Below are 26,776 nucleotides of genomic sequence, written 5' to 3'. Positions count from 1 at the left end.
AATCATTGACCTTATAATAGGCTTTGGCACACAAACGCTCTTTGACTACTTTTTAAATTTATTAATGGAAAGATATTGAACGTTTTCTGGGATTGTATTATAAACACGACACAACTTGAACTCCCGATTCTGTTATTTAATGCAACATCATTACATCTTTGATCCAATACAATATCACTTATTAAACGGTGAAACATAAGAATTCTCTTTGTGAAACAAGTGTCAAATTGTAAGATTACTTCGTAGAATCTGTACACTCCAGCTACGAATGTTCGTAGCAATGCTACGAAGCTACGAAAATACGTAGCATATGTAATATTATTATGCTACGATCACTGACCTCCATTATCTTGTATAATAGTGGCTACGATACATGAAATACATTAGGGCCTGTATTCACTTTGATTAGTCCGAGTGCAGGTGATTAGTGATTAAGACAAATTAAAGGACTTGCACTAATCAGTCGCTGTCCACACGTACTTTTTCTTGATTACTAATCACCGGCACTAATCATCTGCAATTATCACTAAATCAAAGTAAATACAGGCCTTTAAGTTATGCATTCCCACCGTTCTGACGTGCGCGTTTTCTGCTGTAGCTTTTGGGAAAACAATGAATCCGCACGCACAGTAAACGCGATATTATATTACTAGAGTTAGTCTGGCATCAGTCTCAGACTAACGCTAGAATGGCCGGCCCACTGACATTTGGGACGAATGGGCCGACTCGACCGGAGAAATACCACGTTCTTACAGAAAACCGGCGTGAAACAGCGCCTACGCTGTGTTTCGCCGAGTGAGTGAGTTTATCGGAGGCCCAATCCCCTACCCTATTCCCTTTCCTACCCTCCCCTATTCCCTTCCCATCCCTACCCTCCCCTATTACCCTATTCCCTCTTAAAAATCCGGCAACGCACCTGCAGCTCTTCTGATGCTGCGAGTGTCCATGGGCGACGGAAGTTGCTTTCCGTCAGGTGACCCCTTTGCTCGTTTGCCCCCTTATTTCATAAAAAAAAACATAATCATGATAGATACCGCATGTGTATGTACTTCGCGTACCATATCGCGCTCCCAAACGACGAGCAAAACTCGTCTTTCGAAAGTCTGTTCTTTAGTCTGCTATTGGAATAGGACGTCAATCGGAATTTTAAATGCCTAAATGCCTGAAAGTGTCGTATTGAGCTGTAGAAATTCAAATAGAAACGTTGGCCTAGATAATGGACACTTTTCTTATCAATCGGTACGACACAGTAGCTATGAAAAAGTGGCACGCTCGTTGTCATACAAATGAAGCGACATATGGTATCTATCTTGATCTATGTCTGTGGGCCGGCCGGAAAGTACAGTTTATTAAAAAATGATCTGTTCGTCAATCACACGGTTACACGATCATTCTTTCGTCAGTCTGAATCAGACTAATGGCTGGTTTACACGTTTTAAGTTGATAAGTACTTAAGTATTTAACTAAATTTTAACTTAATTTTAAGATATTTATTGCATGTAAACACACAATTTGGTAGCAAGTAGCAAGTTAAAATTTAGTAAAGTACTAAACAAGGAAATTAAAATTTTGACTATTTTCTGTTAAGTTGGCAGGCGGGGCTTGTCACTTGACACATTTCGGGCAGGCACTTAAAATTAAGTTAAGTTACTACTTATCAACTTAATAGGTGTAAACCAGCCATAAGGGCGGTTTCCCGTCATGCGTGTTGTCAGCCGCGGCCCGCGCGCGGATCTGGTCTGCACATAAAGTTAATATACCTAGCGGAATAGAGAAACAAAGGCCTGAGCAAGAGTGATGTCACTATCGGTAACACTGCGTGGTAAAAAGAGACGTGTGATACATGACAGCAGCATTCTTTTTTTGACGTCCAGTCGGCACGTGCCGCAACGCACGTTGACAATTTAATCTCATAGAAATCATGTTCAATCATGCTTGTGTAAGTGTATACGTTCACATATTTTTCACACAGATGAAAACCGATTTCGGTTTCGTTTCACAGCTCGAGATTGTTGCTCTATTCCGCTAGGTACATTAACTTTATGGGTCTGCATGCGTATGACAATATGACCTCGCGTGTGTTGCGCGCATGACAGGAAAAACATCTATGAAATGATAGGGTTCGAGCAACTTTCATGGCCGCAGATCCGCGTGCGGGCAATGACACGCAGACGGGAAAAGCGCATTAATGTGACATATAAAATAGGTAAAACCGCTAAAAACTTAAGCCAGTCAGTAGGTATATTCTATTTTAAATGTTTTTCATGCAAGAGAAGGAATGAAAATATAATGACAAAAGACTAGGACTAACGTAGACCGGCAAAGAATATGACGCAGATAAAATGTAGTATTTGTTTAATTCTAGCGTTTTATTCCTCAAAGGTACGGTACAGAATAGTGCATAAAAGAAGAATACAATTTCATTTACTTCCGTTACATAGACTGAACCGACTACATTCTAATTCTATTCCAAGCAAATCCATACTTTACAATTCTTACAAAAGTAAGGATGCGCCTCACCTTACGGAAAGTCGGAGAGATAAAACTGGCACGATATTATATAAATGATTGAATGAAATTATTTTATTGTACCAATACATGCAGGAAGACGATAGGATGCTAGCATAAAAATATTATAAGCCCGGCTACGGTAGAGCTAGAGCGAAAGAAATGGAGGACATGTGGAAGGCGCAGGCCTTTCCACATCACCAGGACAGCATAATTCCATTAAAAGACTTAAATTAATATCAATGTTGGCGTCTGCTCTATTTGCGTTTCTAGAAGACAGGCAATTAGTGTTTGTTTCGAATCAAAATAAATTTTCTTGGTCTTGAACGAAAAGTCTCTATTTTTTAGATTATCGTAGACGACAGATAAAATATAATAATGCCAAGTATTGGGGCACTCTCGATGGAGTTATTTTATGGGAAAACGTGACCTGTCCTAACGTATGATGCGATAAGGCTATTTTAGTACTTGCTTTAAAGGTTTAAAAACCTTTGAAGGATCTATTTAATCCCAGTTTTATGCGTTGATACTTCCATTGGATTGAATGTATCAAATAGCATTGATACATTCTATGATATTTACATGCCACATGGTTACAACACATTCAGGTTTGAAAAGTTCTATTTTTAATACTCTAAGTACAGATCATGTGGAGATATGTACCGCTGTTTTTGAAACATTATTTTCATTTTTCGGTACCAATTTCGATAGATTTTGACAGTTAGAGCGCGTTCAGACGTGCGCGTGTTCTACGCGTGTTCTACTATAGCGTATGGGAAAACACAAGCGCGGCCCGCGCTGTACCCTCGCAGAACACGGGCACGTCTGAACGTGCCCTTACGGCCGCTCTCCACGTTATATATTTTATTTTATTAAGTTTCGAAAACTTACAGCCAACATTCAATAATTATAGAATCTAAAATTACAATACAAAAGGCCAACAAAAAGTTTTCGCAGACAGAAAAATTTTAATGAAAACAAGGCAGCGATAGACAATGGTCACAATTACAATTTAGGATTGTTATCGATAAAATTAGAAATGAAAATTAAGGAAAAGAATTGAGAAGGTTACAATATTTAAATTTAAAAAAATTAAAATCTGTCTTAAAAGTAGTAAGTGTAGTTTGTAGAGCAAATAATCTGAAATACTGATGATAAAGTCGGGGACACAAGCGAAAACCCATCATAATAAGAATTCGTGTCCCCAATGTGTTCCCCCGGGAGGGTCACGAAAGAATGGCATTATACCTTTTCATATTGGCGTGATAGTCATCATTTACTACATTCACAAACGGTCAAATTAAATACGTGTCCAACTTATTCTTTCCGTCAAGCTGATGGCTTTGATTGTAGTCAATGATTGCAAAGCTATAACCAGAGTAGATAGAACTAAGTAGTACCTCGACTTCAAACAAACGGGCAAATGTACGCGAATTGGGAGCGATTGTTATTTTCAACATATTTCCACAACAACATTTTAAACTTTCGCGTTGCATTATAATTAAACTTTTTAATCGGGACTTAACGCGACTTATTTAAGTAGTAATGCTACTACGAGTACATACTTTTTCTCGACGTTTCACGACGGCGAAAAATCGCCAGACAAATAAATCCGCGGTAGCAGAACATCTGCTCGATATGGGGACTAATCACTGGATGGAGCGACCCTAAAATCCTCTCTACGGATCGTCATTACTATAGTTGCAAAACTTCTGAAAAATTCCGAATAATTCCGGAATACTTCTGGGAAAGTTTCTTTAAATTTGAATAATTCAAAATGAATTTAATAAAAAAATATATGAATTTTTATTTATGCTGAAAAATCGTATTTTGCATCAATCATCGATCGCCGCCGCGCATAGAGCGTCGCCCGCCGGCCGCTATCACCGCTTCGCACGCGCCGACTGCCACGGCGAAATATTCGGCGATAATATCGGTGAGGGAAAACTTCTCCGGGGAGCATCTCCCTTCCGCGCCGCCGTCGCCCGCTCGCACGACTCGCTCGCCCGTACGAGCGGGCGACGGCGGTGCGGAAGGGAGATGCTCCCCGGAGAAGTTTTCCCTCACCCCGCGGAAAGATTCGTACCCCGCATTCGAATGTTTCCGTCGAATATTTCGCCGGAATAATTCAATGGAAATATACGTGTTTGCTTGTGGTTTGTGGTGGTTGAGTGATTTATTTGTTCAGTGGCACATTACGTACTTAAGTAAAATATAAATTGTTTATCTATACCTACTTCTAGGTTTAATATTATAAATGCGAAAGTGCGTCTGTTTGCCTGTCTGTCTGTTACCTCTTCACGCTCGAACCGCTGAACCGATTTGGCTGAAAATTGACATGGAAATACTTTGAGTTCCGAGAAAAGACATAGGATAGTTTTTATTCCGGAAAAATGTACGGTTCCGGCGCGATAAATGAATTTTGGCGCAACGGAGTTGCGGGCGTCATCTAGTTTTATCATAAATTAGTACTTAATGGCCAATGGGATTGATTAATCTATACTTACCTACTTATTACCTACTTATATCCTATATATCCTATTGTAAGTAAATCAGAATAAAAACCATAAAAAATAAACGAACTTATATGATTAGGTATTATCAAAGAAAAGTAACAAGCCGTTACCAGCCGCTATTTATCGCTAGTAATGATAATAAGCCAAAAAAGCCGTTTCTCGCCGCTTGGCTAATAATGTTAGTAACCGGCATCACATATTCTTACATACACAACTAAAGATAAATAGTTTACAACTTCCAAGCGCAATTTTCCTCGTTATTTTTGACAGTTGAAATATTCCCAAAGTTTCGGAATATTTCGAAATACTTCCGAAGTATTCGACGGGAATAATTCGGAATCTTTCCCGCCAGCATCTATAGTCATTACCACACGAGAGTAATACGTGAAGCCATTGAAATTAAAAAGTACAAAAATTTCAATCGTGTGGACGGATTTAAATTGTCGCCCGCCTGGAATCCAGTGATCAATAAGTGCAAACCGCGTGTGTCACCTGTGTCTATAAGTGTAAACCCGGATACAGTTAGTGTTGTGTGTCGCAGTGAACCTACTGACTTTCAGTGTATTGGAACACAAATATTGGACAACTCGAGGGTAGTCGTAGAACCGACCGCCCGGTGCAAACGAAGACGTCGCGCTCCCGCAGTCCCCTCGTGACCACGGCCGTTGCAACACGGCCGAAACGTCGAGAAAAAGTATGTACTCGTAGCATTACTACTTAAATAAGTCGCGTTAAGTCCCGATTAAAAAGTTTAAATATTTCCACAGTGCTGAGGAGCCAGTTCAAACGGCGTGTTACTACGCTGCCGTTGCATTGTTTTACATACAAATAAGTAATAACCAAGGTGTCCACAGTCCACACGGCGCGCTGCGTCATCGCAACTTCCAGTATATAATAAAGTACTCTGTGGTCGCAACGCACACATGACGGACAGCAGCCCCGAGACGAAGCGGGAGGGGGTGTTGACAGATTGCTTCGTAATAACGCTGCGGTGACGCAGTGCCCGTGTGGCCGGCTACGCGCCAATCGGCAGCGCTGCGTCGACGCAACGCTGACGCAACGTGCCGTGTGGACTAGCTAGATTTTCTAAAATTCGGTGTGACAACACTGCATATGGCTACAGTTACATTTAATTTTATTTGAATTATTGTGTGACCAATTTCATGACGTTGGGCCTTTCTCATAGAAGGCAAGAAGTCAAAAGTACCCAAGCCCTGCTCCATAGAGACACATACCTACACAGTTAGACACCCTAAAGTATTATGACCTAGTTTTCTTACACCAGGTTAACTAAACATATTATTCTCTTATCTTTATAAATATTTAACAAGAACCGTTTAAAGTAATAGCATTTCAATGAATATTTGAGCTGAGCTTAAGTGGGTTAAGCTGTGTCTTACTAGCGCTCAACAAATTGGATTAATGTGCAATCGATCGGTGAGCTAGTTTGAGAAGGCATTAACTGTGCCAATACCTAGCGGCAAATGTATAACTTAGGTTGATTCCTCGAAAATAATAAATATATTCACATAAAAAATAACTACACAAGGAGACTTAGCCAACACTTGTTTATATAATGGCCGATCAAAACGTATGGAATTGATATAATATTGTTACGTGCTAGGGTTCGAGGATTTGGAGAGAAAGACCTGGTGACTCTCTTGAAGACTTTATTAACACTGCACTAAACACTAGGTCACAACACTTAGCACTAAGTCCAAACACTAATCACTAGGTCCAATCACTAAGCACTATCACTGTCCTAGGTCGTAGCCAAGTCGCAGGTTTCACTGGTTCACTCACTATTGATCACTTGATGTCGCTCGGAAATCGCCTTGATGATCGCTCGAACCGAACTAACTTGCCGGGCCTGCCTGCGGCTCTTTTTATATGGCGAGACGAATTCCAGAAATTTCCCGATTCACGTAAACAAGTAAACAACCGTGGGAAATTTCTAGGAGGCTCGGGCATGTACCACAATAAAACTGCCGTCCTTGCGATAAGTGCAGTAAGTTGAATTTAATTTAGACCTTATGGACTCAGTCATAAGGTCTAAATTCAAACACGCTAACAAATAAAGGGTAAACACGTAAACAAACATTGGACTTTTCTAGAAGGTTCGAGTATGTACTTGCGCACCTGATGCCGTACCGTAAAAATATTATAGAATGGCCGATCGAAATGCATGGAATTGACATGACATGAGTCAAATGAAAATATTACTTCATACTATTGAATGTGTATTCCGCAATGATATTGTACTTAAACAGATATGTTACGTCCATACTATTTTCCGGCTTAAATCTCTTCCGAACAATTTTCAAATTCAAAATTGCAGTCATTGACAAATTTGACGGATGAGTGAAACAAAAGATACGAAAAACCATTTACGTAAAAGAGACAGTTCTATTTTTAAACGTCGAATCGTATCGCTGTCTCTTTCTTCGCCTGAGCTATGACGAAAATTCGATTTTTTCCAGATTGTTCGAAAAAATAATTGAAAATGTAAATAATCGAGGTATTTATTGCAATCAAGACATGTGGTAAGAGATTCCATGTGTTTTGTTTACTTTCGAGTCATAATTGGTACATTTTCTATACACGCACGACGTCATTTTCAATTTATTTAGGTAAGACAAGACGTGGCACATTCGTGACTGCGCTTGATGCAGACTAAACAACAGACGGCCCAATTGGGCCGTATTTGAAGCTTCACAATGCGCGCGGTATGTTACATATCTGGTTTGAGTATTTCATCATTGGTATTCCGTATATTTTGATCGGCGATTCTATACAGACGATAAAGAAAACGTGTTGGCTAAGCCCCAAGGTCTACTTGTCTCTGTCTAACATGACAGACACTAGACAGAGAATCTAATTTTTCTACTAGTTCAATACACTGACCGCCATTATAATACAAGTACACTGGACTTACGATACCCAATGAAATGGCTTCTGGTTTTGGTGATTATTTGAAGCGGAATCAGCGCCCCCAATGTGGAGGAAGAGAACTAAATCTGACGTAAAAATGACGTTTGGAAGAGTCCATATTGGCGCTGACAGCAGTAGTGGGAGTTTCTACAACAAGTAGGTTTCTACAACCAATAGCGATTAAGCGGCCATTTGCAAGTTACGTCAGATTTAGTTCTCTTCCCCTGCATCGGGGGCGCTGATTCCGCTTCAAATAGGCACAAAGAGCAGGTGGGTATTATAAGTCCAGCGTACTTGTATAATGGAGGTCAGTGGTTCAATGCCTATTTATTATTATTTTGAACACTAAACATTCAGTTTAAAAATGCAACCCCCGAAGTACATGATTTAAAATATTACTAGAGATCGCCCAATGGTCGAAATTCGACCTTAGTTTCAATGACATTAGGGCTACTACCTATATTTTGTAAAAAAATATTGACTTTATCATATTTTTTTCAACTCTTATCTCTGGGACTCAGCTGATCTCAGACTCGCCGTGTAAGCATTGTCTTATAGTTTCAATAAAAAAAAAAACTATACTTAATCCATTTTCAATTTGTCACCTTGTTGTCACCAGACTTCAACCATAAATAAAAGAGTATAATTCGTATGCTCTTTTATTTATTGTCACTCAAAAATCTGTCATTTTTCCAAGTGTGTGTGTTGTAGTGTTTGTAATGTTTTATTTGTTAAAAATATATATGATAAAAGCATAATTTCAAAATGATATTAGCTCGATGCACTCCTTCACCATAGCAAGGGATACAAAGTTTTTGGCTCACGTTTTAATATATAGAGATGGTCTTTTAGTTTGACAAGGCCTGCCTTCAATTTTATTTTGTCCATAAATATTCCCAGTGCTCACGGTAATCTTATTTTCCCGCGAGGAAATGAAGAGCATTCCAATCTACGCGCAGACTCTACCAATATCCTTATTCTTCATATGAACAAACATACACGTAATATTTCTTCCGTTATATTAAACTCTGTTTCTATTCATTGATGTAAATTGTAAACAAAGACACATTTTATTTGAGTTTTACTTTATTTTATTCGAAAAACTTACAGCTTACAGTAATTAAAGTATGAGTACAACATAATTATAGCATAATATAAAAACATATTACATGTTACTTATATTATGCTAGATGACGTCCGCAACTCCTTTGCGCCAAAATTCAACAAAATCGATTCAGCGGCTTGGGCGTAACAGACAGACATACACACTTTCGCTTTTATTATGAGTATGGATTATGTAAATAGTACAATCCGCGCAAAATACTCATATAAATACCTACATTTTACTTATTTTTAATGTTCAAGTCCATTAAAATTTGATGAAATATTTGTTTACTGGGTTATAGTTATTCTGGTTAAAATACTGTTTTATTATTAGTTATTATTTTTTAGTATGTAGATCTAAAAGACTTTTTTTTGTGATTGTGCACGCTCTGTCCATTTTCTTATATCGTATTTTCTCTTCGTAGGGCTGCTGTAAGAAATTTCTGTAGAAATAAGCAGTTCCTTTGTGTCGTCTTTCCATGTCAATTGTGTTAGAATAGATTCTTGTGTACAATAAATGTTAAATAAATAACAAATATATCAATTTTAAATCAGAGAGGGCCAAGTACAGGCCATATCCGAATTATTTAAAATTAACAACCTATTAACATTGCTACACAAAACTACTTACACCAAGTCTCTTAAAAATATTGAAATTATACCATTGCAGCATTGCTATGAAAACTTATTACTCTATATTATGTTCTTATCAAATAATACTTTTAGATCATTGGCTTATACTTTAGATCTACAAAGGGAGTTGCGGACGGATATCTAGTTATAAATACATGAAAACCCGAGAATATACGAGATAGGAAGCAAAGCAAATGTTTCAATAAAACATCCAGTCTCTACAAATGTGTGTCTATACATTTTCTATTCTTCACTCAAGTGCCCTCCCTTTATTTCTACGTATAAAATAAGATGTAAGATCTAATAATAGGAAACATTGGCTTTTCAATCTTATTCATATGGAAGAGTAAATTATATATTACTAGCGACCCGCCCCGGCTTCGCACGGGTATAAAATATATAGCCTATGTCACTCACTGAATAAATGATTAAAATCGATTCAGTAGTTTTTAATCTATACGTCTTACTAATATAATAAAGAGGTAAACTTTGTTTGTTTGTTTACTCATAGATCTACTACTACTACTCGACTAAGAGCTGACGACCAAATCAGTCGTGTAGCTTCAGCTGTGTTAAAACTCCGTCAGCTACTTCCCTGAACAACCCTTTCTGATAATCTGCGTGCTGGCAGGCCGTGGGCGGTGGGTGTGGCCGGTGTGGGAGTAGTGTGGGGTGGGGAAAAAAATGAAAAAAAAAATTATGTTCAGCAATTTTGATTTTTTTTTCGTCTGTCCGTCTGCCCGTCTGTCCGTCGGTCCGTCGGTCCGTCTGTCTGTCTGTCTGTCTGTCTGTCTGTCTGTCTGTCTGTCCGTCTGTCCGTCTATATTACTCTAGGCTGTACCTCAAGGACCGCTATAGATAGACTTCTGAAATTTTCACAGATTATGTATGTCTGTTGCCGCTATAACAACAAATACTAACCACAAAATAAAATTAATATCTAAGGGGACTCCCACATAACAAACGTGATTTTTTGTCCTTTTTTGCTCGTAATCAATAATGGTAACAGCTAGGTCTTCATACAAAAAACACATTTTTTTGTCTACTTTCGGTCTATACCAGTACGGAACTTTTCGTGCGTGAGTGCGTATTAAGTATTATGTGCTGATTATTCATTATTATCCATGTGAAAAAAATATAAATTAACATTTATCATCGCAAACACTATTAAGTCGCTGAAACTACATTTTTTTCCAATTTTTCCTAACCCTACTACACCCACCACCGCCCACGGCCTGCCAGCAGGCAGATTATCAGAAAGGGTTGTTCAGGGAAGTAGCTAATGGAGTTTTAACACAGCTGAAGCTACACAAGGGTCGTCAGCTCTCCGTCGATACTGCTGATAGACTATAATATATTACTACTCAATAGTCAATACGTCTCATAGATCTAAGCTCCTCTCCCGCCTTGGTAGCGCCCACTTCGAAACGGGCGTAAATCGCAATATTTTAATTTCGCCATAACTTCTAAACCAAAGTCCAATTTTGATCACTCAAGGACCAAATATTGTCCACATAAACTGTACTTAGAGATGAAATAATTTATTTTGATAAGGATTATTACCATGAGTAAAATAAATGCGTTTAAATGTAGTCCAAAAAAATCAAGATTTTTAAATAAAAAAATAGTTGTTGTGCCTCACTTCACATAGTATAGTGTGTCGCGGACATTTTTTGTAGACATTTATAAGATCTACATTTACTTAGGACATTGTATGGTTCTATCTTTTATAGTTTAGGCAGCGTACGCAAAATAAGTGAATTTTCTGGTTGTTTCCGAAAAACTGAAATATCTTACGGAACCCTATATTTTCCAAAATAAAAAGTAGCTTATATTACTCGTAAATAATGTAGCTTTCGAATGGTGAAAGAATGTTTAAAATCGGTCCAGTAGTTTTTGAGCCTATTCATTGCAATTAAACACACAAACAAACAAACAAAGTTTACCTCTTTATAATATTAGTATAGATAGTATAGATAACGAGTAGAAGGATTGCCTTATAAGAGATATGTACTATCGAGGAAATTGATTCCTAGGCAGTTGACGGACCTATGACATAATATTTTGGTCGGCTCATGTGATCGGTCGGATAGGTTTGAACTAACGCGACTTACGGCCGTTCCCAATATTTGATCTATCTCTGGTTTCGCCCTACTAGAGATAGGAATAGCTCACATTAGACATTAGAGACATATATTTTATGTCAATTATGAGCTATTCCTATCTCTAGTAGGGCAAAACAAGAGATAGATCAAATATTGGGAACGGCCGTTAGGTCCGCCATCTGCCTAGGAATCTACTTATCTGATAGTATTTCATGGTCTGCTTAGCATGACCAAGTGACAGCTGTAGAAATGGGTAAAAACTGGTAAAAAAGATAGATTTTGGGGAAAAAAAATCAGATTTCCTTTGTCATTCTACCTCATTGTCTATATAAAAAAAACAATTATGTAGTGGCCATGTTAGGGCTATACCTCACCGGGACGCTATGGCGACATGGCCAGCGACGTCGCCAACTAGTTCTATTGAGATGTATGACGCTTAACTCACCTGGCGACCGACTGGCGACGTTGCCAAGTAGCCAGCGTAGCCAGAGTCGACCCCTCCGCATGCGGCGACGTTGCCAGTTGTTTACACGTCTTTGTATACTCCGTTACTCAATCAGTCGCTGATTTAGTGATATCCTCAAATAAATCGTACATATTTTCATAAATTTTCATAGAATTTAAGAAAAACGCCGCTTTGCGGTGACGTAGAGACGCCAGACGTAGCCATGGTAACGTCGCTGGCCACGTCGCCATTGTATCCCGGTGACATCCCTTAATGTATCGCCTACCGTGTTTTATTAGTTTCAAAGCTGTGCTAAACATGCCAAGTATTTAGGCACAGAAAATTATCTCGACAACTACAGAAGTGGTAGAAATGCGTATTTGTAGGTGTGTTTGTTTGTGCGTGTGATTCAACGGAGCTGTTAAATGCTTCACATTAACAGTGGCGTATCTATACCATCTGGGGCGCGTGGAAATATCGTTTTTTATAAAATCAGAAGTAAACGAGCTTACGGCTCACCTGATGAAAAGCAACAACCGGCACCCATAGACACTCGGAGCATAAAAGATTTGCATGTCGTTTTGATATTTTTGATTGGGCCTTCGTCGTTACCTTATTAATAAAACAGTTACAATATAAAAAAAATATTTCTGAACTCGCGACCTCTTGGGCCCTTTGTGTCGGGGGTCCGTGGCATTTTGCCAGCCCTGCAATCCTATTGTAAGGCCACGGCATTACCTGCAACTTTACCGCTAGCTTGTAACGCAATTATAATCAGTCTGTCTTGGGAATTCACGCAAACAGTTGATCAGCTGATATAATTATTGCGACAGAAGCCGCAGTCAATACGGCTTGCCACTAGATCGAATACTGAAACACTTTAAGCGCTACTCAAGTCACTTGTAACCTAATTTTACCGCGCTAGTATTACGACTTTGAATAAGATGAGAAACCGTCTACATTTTTGGACTCCAAAATTAGGACAGCCTTAAAAATGTAGACTCAAATGTTTTTTCCCTTGTATAGGCAATTTTTTTTCAGGGCTTAGGTATTATAAGGAGAGTCCATTTAACCAAAAAAATTGGGTGTTAATTTTTTTACAATAACATATTTTTATCTCACTTAAAATCGTTGCAGAACGGTCTCTTCGCGGCGGTGGGTAGAGCGGGGATGACGCGCCGGCGACGCGTAGTGTTCATTAATTGTTGTTTTTAGGGTTCCGTACCCAAAGGGTAAAAACCCTATTACTGAGACTTCAATGTCTGTCCGTCTGTCTGTCTGTCTCCAGGCTGTAACTCAAGAACGGTAATAGCTAGAGAGTTGAAATTTTCACAGATTATGTATTTCTGTTGCCGCTATAACAACAAATACTAAAAACAAAATAAATTAAACATTTAAGGGGGGCACCCATACAACAAACGCGATTTTTCAATCATTTTTTGCTCAGTATCAATGATGACAATAGGTAGGCACTTGAAAATATGTACACAAAATACTCAACTATATAAATTATATTTTAATGATAAATAATAAAATTTAAATAAAATAAATATTTAGGGGGGCTCCCATGCAAAAACACCATTTTTACAATTTTTGATTTATATTACGCACGTAGAGTACGGAACTCTACGTGCGCGAGTCCAACTCGCACTTGGCCGATTTTTTAGGAAAACTTTCGGAAGCTATTTTTCAACATTTTAGAACCGAGTGATTATAAAAGAAAACATACGTGTATTTTTATTTTTAACAATGATCTATACATCGAAATATTGCCGAAAGGTTTAATTGCACCCTGTATAATTATTATTATTTACAACCTCCAGAATTGCCATTTATTTTGTAACTCTCAAATGTTATTGCAAAATCGGTTTTATTAGAAGTAACTCAACCGAAAACATTTACAGACTGTTTGAATTTAATCAAAACTAACCATATTTAGTAAAAGTACCAAATCCCACGTTGATGTGTAGTAAATTGGTTTTTGAACATTTAAATTATTTGTATCAACTGCGGTGAAATAGGTTAATATTAAGTACAATAGAGTTCAGTTTCCTATTTCTATTGCCTTCTAAATTTTTGCGATCAGTTTTTAATTCTTTTTTTGGTTTTACTTTTCTTTACAATAAAGATAAAATTTTTAAATTGAGTATTTAACGCGAAGAAAAGCTTTTTTTGCAAATTGGAACCAAAGGGAATTTTCAGAATGAAATACAGGGTACCTTTTTTAAATTAGCAGATAATTTGATAATAAATTTTAAAGTGATGAAGTGGCGATGCAATGCATTTTTAAAATGCATTTATTTTTTTACTATACTCATTTAGAAGAGCATAATATAGCTGATAACTTTATATTTATATTGACAATTATTCTTCTATAATACTCTTCTAGAAGAGTATAGAATAATTGTCAATTGACAGACATAATGTATGTTAAAATCTCTGCACATAAATATTACTGGTCAAATCGATTTTACAAAAGTTTTTCGTCATTTTACAGTAAAATTTATTCGGACGTTCGCGTGCTGTATGCAAAGATTTTCGCAAACTTTTGTTATATCATTTTTTAAACAAACTTTAACTGTTTTAGTTTTGTGATCACCGACCGCTTATAATGTTGTTATGAATATGATGTTAGAAGTTGCTAGATTTAAATAATATCCCACCTCATGGTTTGGACTTTATCCATAATATGAGGTAAGTCACATGAATTAATCCCTTTTGGGGCTACTTTACTAAATCAGACATTAAACATGTAAAACACTACACAGTTTTCATCGGAGTTAAAAATGTTTACAATTTATTTAATAGACACATAAAACATAGTATTTACACATAATTAGACGCGAATAACACGACATGAGTTCTCATATTTTAATCAAAACCGGCAAGTCTCTCGCACTACATGATACTATTAAAAATGTTTTACTATAATTTCTTTAAATGACTGAAATTATGTTGAGACTAGCGGTCGCTCCGAATCCGCTCGTGGTACATAATATTATACATAGCCTATAGCACTCAGGGAAAGAGTTTTTGAAATCTAGTAGTTCTTGAAACTATCGCGTTCAAACAAACAAACTCTTTAGCTTTATCTTCTTATATATAAAATTCTCGTGTCACAATGTTAGGCCGCGTACCCTCCGAAACGGCTTTACTGATTTTAACCAAATTCCGGCCGGATTAAAATCTTCTTAGACGTAATAATTTTCCTTTTAAATTCAACACATTTCCTACTCCTGTAATTTTTTTCACATTTCTAGAAACAACCGTTTAGCTGGTAGAAGGGACACTGGACTCTAACGATTTTTTCCACTTTAAAACTTCATATTTCACAAACGGATCCCTAAATCGGAAAATGATCTAAGAATACTCGTTATATATTTTTTAAAAATTAACCAGTATCCAAAGAACACCCCACACGGTGGGGTGGACGCGAAACGGCATGTGACATGCGTTACATGCGCAGCACAGCATGCGCATGTGTACACTCACGGCGACCATTGTTTGTGCGACGGGTTAGCGATGGACGTTGCCATGGTGATATACTTATTTAGTCACTTCAATGAAATAATATGGGCGAAATTCTTTATATGGAAAAGAAACGATTGCCGGGACAGCTAGTATTATGTAATTTTAAGATTAGGCGCAGGATTTTTTATATCATTCGACGTTGCTGTTTTTGTAAGACAATTCTGTATTGTCGTAACCAAACTAGGAAATAACGTTTTTATTTTTTCAAACGCGTGAATCAAACCCACAACTCCTGAATCAAGAGTCACTAAACAACTGGAAGAAGAATTTTTGCTCTTTATATTCTATCGTCACAGATTTTCACAGTATTAATAGAAAAAAACCCATAATCAGGGGCCCGATTCTCGGTTCGACGTCCCAGTTCGAGCCCAACACTAACTTTCTTAAGTTTATAGCTCGGTAACGATGTCAGGGACAACTCGTACTTTGTACCGGCTGTGATTTTTTGTTGGAAATCTTAACCCATATAATTCTTGCCGCTAACGAGTGAAACGTTTCCTGCAACTTAAACCAAACATAGAGTGTGAAAAAGTGTAGAGGGAACGAATTATAGACAGACAAAAATCGTGATATTATTATTCATGAATCATGATGGTGTGCATAGATGGCACGTCGACTTTAAGAAGACTATAAAAGACTTCCTGATGAAATACAATCCAAACATTGGGCAATCATCCGAATGGGCGGACGTGTATTTTTAAGCGTGTAGACTTTGTCAACACTGTCATTTACTTGGAAAAGTTTTGACGCAGCTACCAAATTTCATAAAAATAAATACAGCCATTTCCATCTATATAGAAGTAACAGTAAACAGACAGTCTTTCTTACGTTGTAGTAATAAATATTATTCGTTAAATGTTATAACAGAGAATGTACAAACACAACTAAAATAATTATAATAAAATTTGTTTGAAGTTATAATATTGTATTCTTATTTTTAAGTAACTATTATAAGTATATTTTTCCATAATATTTGCAGGTCGGGATATTATATCCTACAAAATGTGAGTGCTATTATATAATATATTAAATAAGATATATATATATATATATATATATATATATATATATATATATATATATATATATATATATATATATATATATATATATATATATATATATATATATATATATATATATATATATATATATATCTTTACCATCTTTTTGTGACCACTTATTCTACCATCTTTTTGTAAACGTACCAAATCCCACGCAATTAAACTTAATGATTTAATTATTATCTATACTAATATGTTTTTTAAATGATGTTGGCCATATTTTGTAATTAAACTTTATACAAAGTACGACTCTGCCGGTATTACAAGATAGAAATAAGAGAAGACTAATAACTGAGGTATGAGGATATTTAAGTAAACTAATGCAATAAATAAAATTAATTAAAAGCTAACCTCGACGCAGCGGAGCTAGGAAATTACGTAATTAACTAATAAATATTTGTTCTGAGCACAATCCGTACCGTGGCTAAGGGAATACCGCAAGTTGCATTCTTGAACATGAATATCGGAAGTAGAACCTCAGTCTTTGATGTGGGTAAGAAATTGTAGTGTTATCAGAGAAGTTGATAGGCAGAGTGGACCTACTATTTTGGTCGCGTTTTGTCAAACCCAACCCACAGCTGATGACGTCTTACATTAAGTTGACATAATCCAATCAAATGATGTAGGTCCGTCAACAGCTGCCTATGAATCTTCTATTTCTAATCTAATCTATTTCTTCGATGGTACATAAAGGTTATTCCACCTTGCGACGTGACGAGGCGATGCGATGCGTTTCAAAGTGAGTGAGCTAGTCAATTCATCCTAGATGAATGTATAATATACGGATATTTTTTTCACAGTACGTTCACTGTATCGGTAGCGTACGTATTACCGACTAGCCAGTAATATGTTTATCTCCTAATTAGTCCAAACAAAGTTCCTAAGTCAAAATTTCTGCTTTCGACTTTTCCATCCACACCCCCCATTTTGAGCACTCATTTAATAGGCTAGTCGGTAAATCGTGCGCTGCCGATTCAGTGGACGTACCGTGAAAAAATTATCCGTTTGATGCGAGACGTCCGTTGCGTACGATACCGACCTGTGGACGCTTACCTTTACCGGTACGTCATAACTGCAAGCGTCATAAACTGTCAACGGCTGCCGTCGACTGCCGTGGACACGTGCCATCGACTGCCGTTGACTGCCGCCGTCGCATGCCGCTGACTGCCGTCGACTGCCGCGGACGCGTGCCGCCGACACGTGCCGTTCGTCTGTAAGCGCTTTAAGTAGATTTTTTATATTGTTGTTGACTGTGTTTTGTCCCGATGTTTGTATTTTTTACTTTATTTTTATTTAAAACTATTTTTCACTATGTTATTGCCTCTAGTGGATAAACGACATAAACGAGGATATTTGTCGAATTCCGGTCTTGTTACCTATCATTTCTAGTAGCACTAATTTTCATTTAATGTTATTATATGTGAATCATCATATTATACGAGACGATATATACACGATATTATAATTTTCAAACTTTTGTTTTCTGTACTTAACCGGTTTGCACTAGTTAAAGTAAGATTTAATAAAAATGTCGATTTCATAAATTTATTGGATACCTGATAAAATTTTGGAAGTTTGTGGAGAATTTGTGGCTGCGGACGTCGTTTCCGTAAGATATTGACCACCGGACTTACCGGAATCTTTATTGCCGAAAGATTGGTCACAATTTCAAAATTAAAAATAAATCCTTTGTGATATGATTTACTTTTGTTACTTTTTATTTTAAAGGTTTTATTGGATGAAGTAGTGTATGTTGTCTGGAAAAGTAAAGCTTATTAAAAGCTCTACTCGAGGTAGAGTATTTAGTATGCTGATTTTAGTTGCTTTACCAAAGTGACGCGCACGTTGCTAGGAGCGCAGGGTGGGCCGCATTTTACCATCGCTCATTCAGTCATGAGTCATGACTCATGAAACATAAATTTATAATTTTAAGAGGGCGACTAATCTCAAAAATCATACATCGTCCTACTCTCTTCACACTCACGCCCGTCTTTCATATGCCAGGTGAAATAGAACGACGCGGATTCATCGCCAAATTAGTTTTTTCTCAATAATTCGATAAATATATAACACTAGCTGTTGCCCGCGACTTCGTCCGCGTGGACTTCAGTTTTTAGCGCGCGGTGTCAATAAAATTGGTGTCAAAAGCTTTTTAAAACCCTGGTACCCCTTCAATCAAAATACCCAAAACAGCCGTGTAGTGTGCACGTAATATGATTTTTTTTAATTAAACTTTTTTATACCTTTTAAAGCTTATTTAGCTTTATACAACTTAGCTGCATAATGCATTACACAACTTTAGCTTTGCCCAATAGCCAATACCCATAGGCCATTAAACTATTTAGGGCGGATTCGACCAAACTGGAGTAAAATTTTACTCGAGTATAACTGTCTCCTAATCTAAGTGTAAGCTGGTTTTGCGTTTTTCCAACTTTTAATCCAAGAATGAGGCAACGGGAGTAAATAATTAAACGGGCTATTTTGGTGGAATAAATATTAAACTGAGAATAGTTGCTGAGAACTGAGAATAACAGGGTTCACCTGTCACGGTCGGTGTCATTGTGAACTATAATTGACATTTTATTTCATACTCTTTGAGTAACTTGGTAAAATGCAAACGATAATACCCTAGAGTAAATTAAAGGAGTAAAATTATTCTCATGATAGTTATACTCGTGTAACTTCAAGTTTGGTCGAATCGGGCCTTAGTATTTATTATTGGTAGACAGTTGTTTCTGATTTCTATGTTGGTACGTGAGTTATTTAATAACATGTATAACAATCGAAAGAATCGAAAAGTTTAATTTGACATGGTACCACCTCTTATAGAAATACGCATGAGCAAGCAATAGCGCGATCTAGGGGACTCTTGGTGCCATCTATTTTAAGTTTTTGGAACTAACTTAATTTGACCAAATTTACGCATTTTCACCCCCTTACAACCCCCTTTTCCAGTTAAAAGTAGCCTATGTCCTTTCTCAGGCTTTAGACTATCTGTGTACAACATTTCATTACAATCGGTTCAGTAGTTTTGGCGTGAAAGCGAGACAGACAGACAGAGATACTTTCGCATTTATAATATTAGTATAGATAATATTCTAACGTATTAAAAACTATAAACAAAAACATACTAACTAATAAGTATGATTAGTTCTATGTTAAAATAAAGTAAAAATTAAAACGCCATCTGTTGAATCGTATTAGAACTAAAATGTTCGTATTAGAAATTGCATCGATATATTTCTGGATTTTTTATAATATTATACATAAAATATGTTTAAGATTTTTGAAATTTTATTTTAATACACATCCAAGACCCAGGAACATTGAAAACTTTTTGTTCCGCCTGCGGGACTCGAACCCAGGACCCCGGGATGAGCGCTGGCCACGCGCAATGCGAATTCATTTTCATCGATATTTTCATGGAAATAAGATATTTTCCCACATCAAAATGTAGCCTATGTCCTTTCTCAGACTCTAGAATAACTGTGTACAAAATTTCATTGCAATCGGTTCAGTAGTTTTGGCGTGAAAGCAAGACAGACAGACAGACAGACAGATAGAGATACTTTCGCATTAATATTATATATGGATATATGGATAGTATTGATTAGAAATGCAGTAGGAGTTCTATAAGATAAGATAGATTGATTATTATTATACCAAGTGATTAAATTATTAAACATAATATTCTAACGTATTAAAAACTATAAACAAAAACATACTAATAAGTATGATTAGTTCTATGTTACAATAAAGTAAAAATAAAGCGCCATCTGTTGAATCGTATTAGAACTAAAATGTTCGTATTAGAAATTGCATCGATATATTTCTGGATTTTTTATAATATTATACATAAAATATGTTTAAGATTTTTGAAAATTTATTTTAATACACATCCAAGACCCAGGAAAATTGAAAACTTTTTGTTCCGCCTGCGGGACTCGAACCCAGGACCCCCGGGATGAGCGCTGGCCACGCGCAATGCGAATTCATTTTCATCGATATTTTCATGGAAATAAGATATTTTCCCACATCAAAATGTAGCCTATGTCCTTTCTCAGACTCTAGAATAACTGTGTACAAAATTTCATTGCAATCGGTTCAGTAGTTTTGGCGTGAAAGCAAGACAGACAGACAGACAGACAGACAGACAGACAGACAGACAGAGATACTTTCGCATTTATAATATTAGTATGGATTTTAAAAATCCGCAAGTTCGATCTCTCAATGATAGAATTTTATGCAAAGTGTTAAAATATTAACTTAGTTCAATGCACGGTTAAGGCAATAAATGGAAAATTCGTGAAAATTAGTTGCATCTTTGTGATTATTTTCTATCGAGAAATTTTTAAGATATCGTGTTTCTCGCTCAGATCGAATTCTCGGAAATATAATGTAGTATCTAATTTTAGAAAATGAAACAATTCGGGGCTTATTTTCAAGTATAAAAATGAATTATAAAAGTTACACTTTAGGGTTAGTCGCCACCTTAAGGGAAATGTGGCCCTCTCCGCTGCCGTCCCGTCGTGACTCGTGATGTGATGTGTGGCATAGAGTAAGATTTTTCTGTCAACGTAGCCAAACCATTCGTGCAAATATCTTATTATATAACATATTCAGTAGATGCCCATTAAAAGTCGACGAAACTTTACTTCTTTTAATTATAACCAACTTAATAATTATTTCTTCTTAGCTTTGCGAAACTTCGTTGTTAAGGAACGTCTTTAGTTGCAACTAGATTCTTATGAACGATGTAACTGACAAATTTTTGATTATATTTGATTAACGTTAAGTTAATAATAGTAAATTAGATCTTCTCGTCAGTGAAATTATCAATTTATATTTTATACCTACTAGTGCAGAGTCGAAGCGCATCGAAGTGAATTAATAAAAGTAACATTACAAATTCAACCTTAACTTCAAAGCGTTAAAGGACTTTATTACTTCTGAGAAATTAAAAAGGCTTGCGCATCCGCGCGAATTCGCGTGGATGCGCGCGACCAACGCTGATTGGCCTCGCAGAAGTAATGTATGCTTTACGCCCTGGAGTTAAGGTTGAATTTTCTGTGTCGTTTTTTGGGAATTCACTTCGCTTCGATTCTGCGCTATTATAAAATTTGACCCTAAAGATATTCAATAACTCTATTGAACTTATTTACCCTACAAATACAGATATTTTAATGATAAGAGAGAAAAAGGGTCACTAGACTCGCATTATTATCTCTTGCCATGATTGGATGTTAAGAGAAAATACAGAGATCATGTGACTTTTCTTTTCCTGTTTGCCAGAGCCCTTATACTACCCAACACTTTTCTTTATCGCTTGATCGCTTCTTTTCGAATCGCCGATCAAAATGTACAATGGTATTGACATTAATTTAGATAATATGAAATCGTCATTCGACGCATGTCATGTCAATTCATTTTGATCGACTCTATAAACAAGAGATAAAAAAAATAAAAAAATAATAAATTGCTTGGTTTTCGATCGAATTTTGAGAGAAAATTGTTGATTCTTTCCAACTGGTAACCTCCGACAAAAAAAAGGGGTGTTATAAGTTTGACGTGTCTGTCTGTCTGTCTGTCTGTCTATCTGTTTGTCTGTGTGTGTATCTGTCCGTGGCATCGTAGCATCCAAACGGGTGGACCGATTTTGATCTAGTTTTTTTTGTTTGAAAGCTGACATGATCGAGAGTGTTCTTAGCTATAATTCATCATCATCAGCCTGCTCAGTGCTGGAAAATCAGGGTTTATCTGGTTCATGAAATGCCGTTAGCAACTTGTAGTCGTTTGATGGGTTTTATATTTCATTCTAGTTCGTGACATTTGTGAATATATAATATACGTATACACATATTAATGGAAAGTTGACCTGGTGCTGCAGCATCACCTGATAATCAATAGGATATCCAACTCCTCGCCAACTTAGAGCAGAGGTTTCGTGTTTGGGCTTATTTTAATTGCGACACCCAGTAGGAAGTAGAAAGACAGTAAATTTTTACATGCTGCTGCTGCAGCATCACCTGGATTCTATAGGAACCGAGCTTCGTATGACCCCAAAGTGGAGGTTTCATGTTTGGGCTCATATTAACGGCCTCATCGAAAAGGACATTGATAGATGGTAATCATGAGAATAATATAATTCTATTGATAAGAATTATTCTGCACTATAACCAACACACGTTTAAAAAGTATGAAATAAAATTAAATTAAGAAATTTAAAAACCCCCCGCCAAACAACTTTAAAAAGTAATGAAATAATATTTACTACCTTTAAGTTCAAATAATTCCTAACTTGTGTAAAGTAGTATTTTAGTCCATAATTGTTGTCAAGGTGTGTCAGGGGGCCGCTAATGTAGATGTTTGATTTCACATAACATTATAGTTTAAGAGGAGTCCACCCCGCCATTTTTCGATACAAACGTTGTCCCCTGTTTCCTCCCTGGATAATGTCGGTAGAGTTATGATTTTTTTTCCTGAATATCTATGGCCACTATTAGCATGTCCCTATGTTTTCTTTTTTTTTTTTCATATTTTTATTATTAAAAAAGATAAGAACGCCCAAATACCCAAAAAAATGGCCAGATTTTCCTCTGTGTTCAAACACCCAGAAAACAAAACTGGCTAAAATATATAAAAAAAGTAAAACATAGGAACACAGCCCAATCCTTGCTTTAATTCTTAATGAAAAAAGTACTTAAATCGGTTAAGTTTTGGAGAAGGAATCAGCGGACAATGAATCGAATATTTTCTGTTCTTTTATTAGAACTTTTGTCGTGTTGTCTCTATCGCGCTCTGCGGTGGGAGACTTGAGATTGGTGAGACAGCAATACATTTTCAAATACCTATTTTCAATTTCTCTCGCCCCTGGTGTATCCTCTTAAGGATGTTCACAGCGAAACGAATCGAGATAATCAGCGACTTGGCGATTGTAGGATGTAGTTTACTAGTCGGTGCCCCGACACACCGTGACAACAATTATGGACTAAAATATTACTTAACACAAGTTAGGAATTATATTTTGAACTTAAAGGTAGTAAATATTATTTCATTACTTTTTAAAGCTGTTTGGCAGGGTTTTTTTTAAATTTCTTAATATCTTCAATTTTCGTCATCAACTTTCATATTGGTGCATTCAATAATTGAGTGCGTCAAGGAACGCAACGTTAATATTGTCATTTTTGAAGTTTTGGATACGGTCAGAGGGCATGCGTCGCGGGCATGCCTCACGTGCTATGTTGACTGCGCTATAACGCATGCCCTTGACGAACAGAAAAAGGCACAGTGTGGACAAAGCTTATGGGTTAATCAATCTATTTGTCAGAAGACTGTCAATAATAGTAGACCGTATTACAATGATTATTTTTCCGACCCAAATATCGACCAATAGAATTGCACCATTCGACGTCACGTGGTACAACCTACATGGTATTATACTGATAATTTTTTGAAAATTTTCTCTGGTAGTTGCTATATATAAAAAACAAATTCTAATTCTATTGGCCGACATTTGGGATGGAAAAATAATCCCCCGAATACCACACGAGCTTCAAAATTATCTGGCATTTCCCTCAAGGTTCCCTGCAAACAAATAAAGTCGTCAAGTTTTTCAGGAAAAATCACTCGCGTTTTGCGCTCGTGATTTTTTAACCAGAAAAGCTTGACTCCTTCATTTGTTTGCAACGAACCTATCGGGAAATACCCGATAATTTTGAAGCTCTTGTGGTATTATAAGTGAAAATTATTATATCTAGGTACAATATTATGACGTAGCTGCTTCATCTTTGGCTAATGTCTTGAAGACTGAATTGAAATCACAGTATAGCAATATTAGTCCCTATATGTCATATTGCTATACTGTGATTGAACTCTTGAAGTTTTTTTTAGTGCTTAATTCATTATTCCAGATTTTTATGTTTCGTTAAAGACAGAGCATGTCCAAACTCCAATGTGAATTTACTAAGAAGAAGAATTATAGTCCACTCAGCGACCGCGTATTAAATATTTTCAAAACATATTATATGTTGGGATCATTCATTTTACGGGACACAAAATTCCTGGTAGAACTTTCTGTGATAATAAAAGACGGTCATGATACGCAAGTTTTTATTGATCAGGGAACCAATGAAGGGTAAAACCGTACTTGACATGTTCTATGCATCATTTTATTTAACTACACCACTTGAACATAATATTTTTTATTAAAAAATATAAGTGGCACTCGTGACTCGGGGACTGCCGCGGTATGGTAAAGCTTGTGAAATGTTACCTTTATCTGTTAACTCTTATAAGAGTTAACAGATAAAGGTAACATTTAGCAATTAAATGTATCTTATATCTTTAAACGAGCAATTCTTGTATATAAATATATAATTTTTTTATAAATATATTATTGGAATCTCGGAATCGGCTCCAACGATTTTCATGAAATTTAGTATATAGGGGGTTTCGGGGGCGATAAATCAATCTAGATAGGAATCATTTTTAGAAAATGTCATTTTCATCGAATACCGAGCAAAGCTCGGTCAAATAGCTAGTTATATATAATACATTTAATTAAAAGTACTGCTAAAAGTACTAATTAATGTATCAAGTAGGATTGAACACATTCCGACTTCATACGGCTGATTATTTAACCAAAGGAAAATCTCTAATAGCGGGGATAATAGAAGGTTGGAAGTTGATCAAAGGGATATTTTTGCACGATTGCTCAAAAGGTATGCGGCATATAGAAATCGTGTTGGTGAGGATTCGACTTATTGGATTCCGTTTAAAGGATAGCGCACATTGTGACGACGCAGCGAGCCGCATTTTTTGTACAAGTTTAAAGGCTTATAGCTCACTATGGGCCGCCCAGCTGCAGACATTATAATTTTCGTGGAGGTTTAGAGTCGGTGGGCAATAGGTCGTCATTTTACTTAAAATTGTAAAATTCATACTTAATATTATAAATGTCAAAGTGTGTCTGTTTGTCTGTTACCTCTTCACGCTCAAACTGCTGAACAGATTTTGCTGGGAATGGAAATACTTTGAGTCCCGAAAAGGGCATAAGATTCTTTTTTCTCCGCAAAAAAGTACGGTTCCCGCTCGATAAATTTCGGCGTCATCTAGTTTATTATAATCTATATAATATTATCATCGTCGGCTTAGTAGTCGTTCACGCGGTTCGTTTATGTGTGAAATCTTCCAAAAGTATTTCTAAACGACAATCGACGACCTCTGTGACTGGATCATGGATGTGTATTAAATATGGTATCATATAATAAAAGTATTAAATATATTATGTATAGTATAAAAGTATTAAATATATTTTCTTTGTCTGGTACCTGTAACACAAGTTAGCTATGTCCACACTGTGCACTTTCATCTTCAATTTTCGTCATCTTCTTTCATTCGACTTTCGTATTGGCGCATTCAATAATTGAAAGCGTCAAGGAACGCAACGCCAACATTGTAATTTTTTTGTTCAGTTGAAAAGTCTGTCAGCTTATTGTAACATGTGTGACGAGAACATTTTACATTTTTTTATGTCAAATGTGTGCCTTACGCTTAAAGGTTGAATTTGTTACTTATGTTCAATTTTGTGGTACTCGAAAAATGTATTTTGAATCAACATTAAGTATATTTTTTTTTTAAATTAAAATCGCTATGAAAATATATACCAAATAAATAAGGATATAACGTGATGACTGTTGATATATTTATGGTGTTGTGTGTATATTGTATCCATATACAAACATGTGAGTTGTGACATTGGTGACCCTGACATGGTAGTGATGATGATGATGATGAATGTAATTTGCATAGTAGCATATGCTTTCTGTTCTTAAAAGAACGCCTAAACCCCCAAACTTGTATCTATGTATAAGGAATCCGGAGAACTTACTACCTATCTTCGGAACCATAGTATACCTTGGTGTAAAATCTTGCGTTTTG

Source organism: Aricia agestis, chromosome Z (genome assembly GCF_905147365.1).
Source record: "Aricia agestis chromosome Z, ilAriAges1.1, whole genome shotgun sequence".
Lineage (NCBI taxonomy): Eukaryota > Metazoa > Arthropoda > Insecta > Lepidoptera > Lycaenidae > Aricia > Aricia agestis.
Note: the sequence above shows the minus strand (reverse complement) of the source record.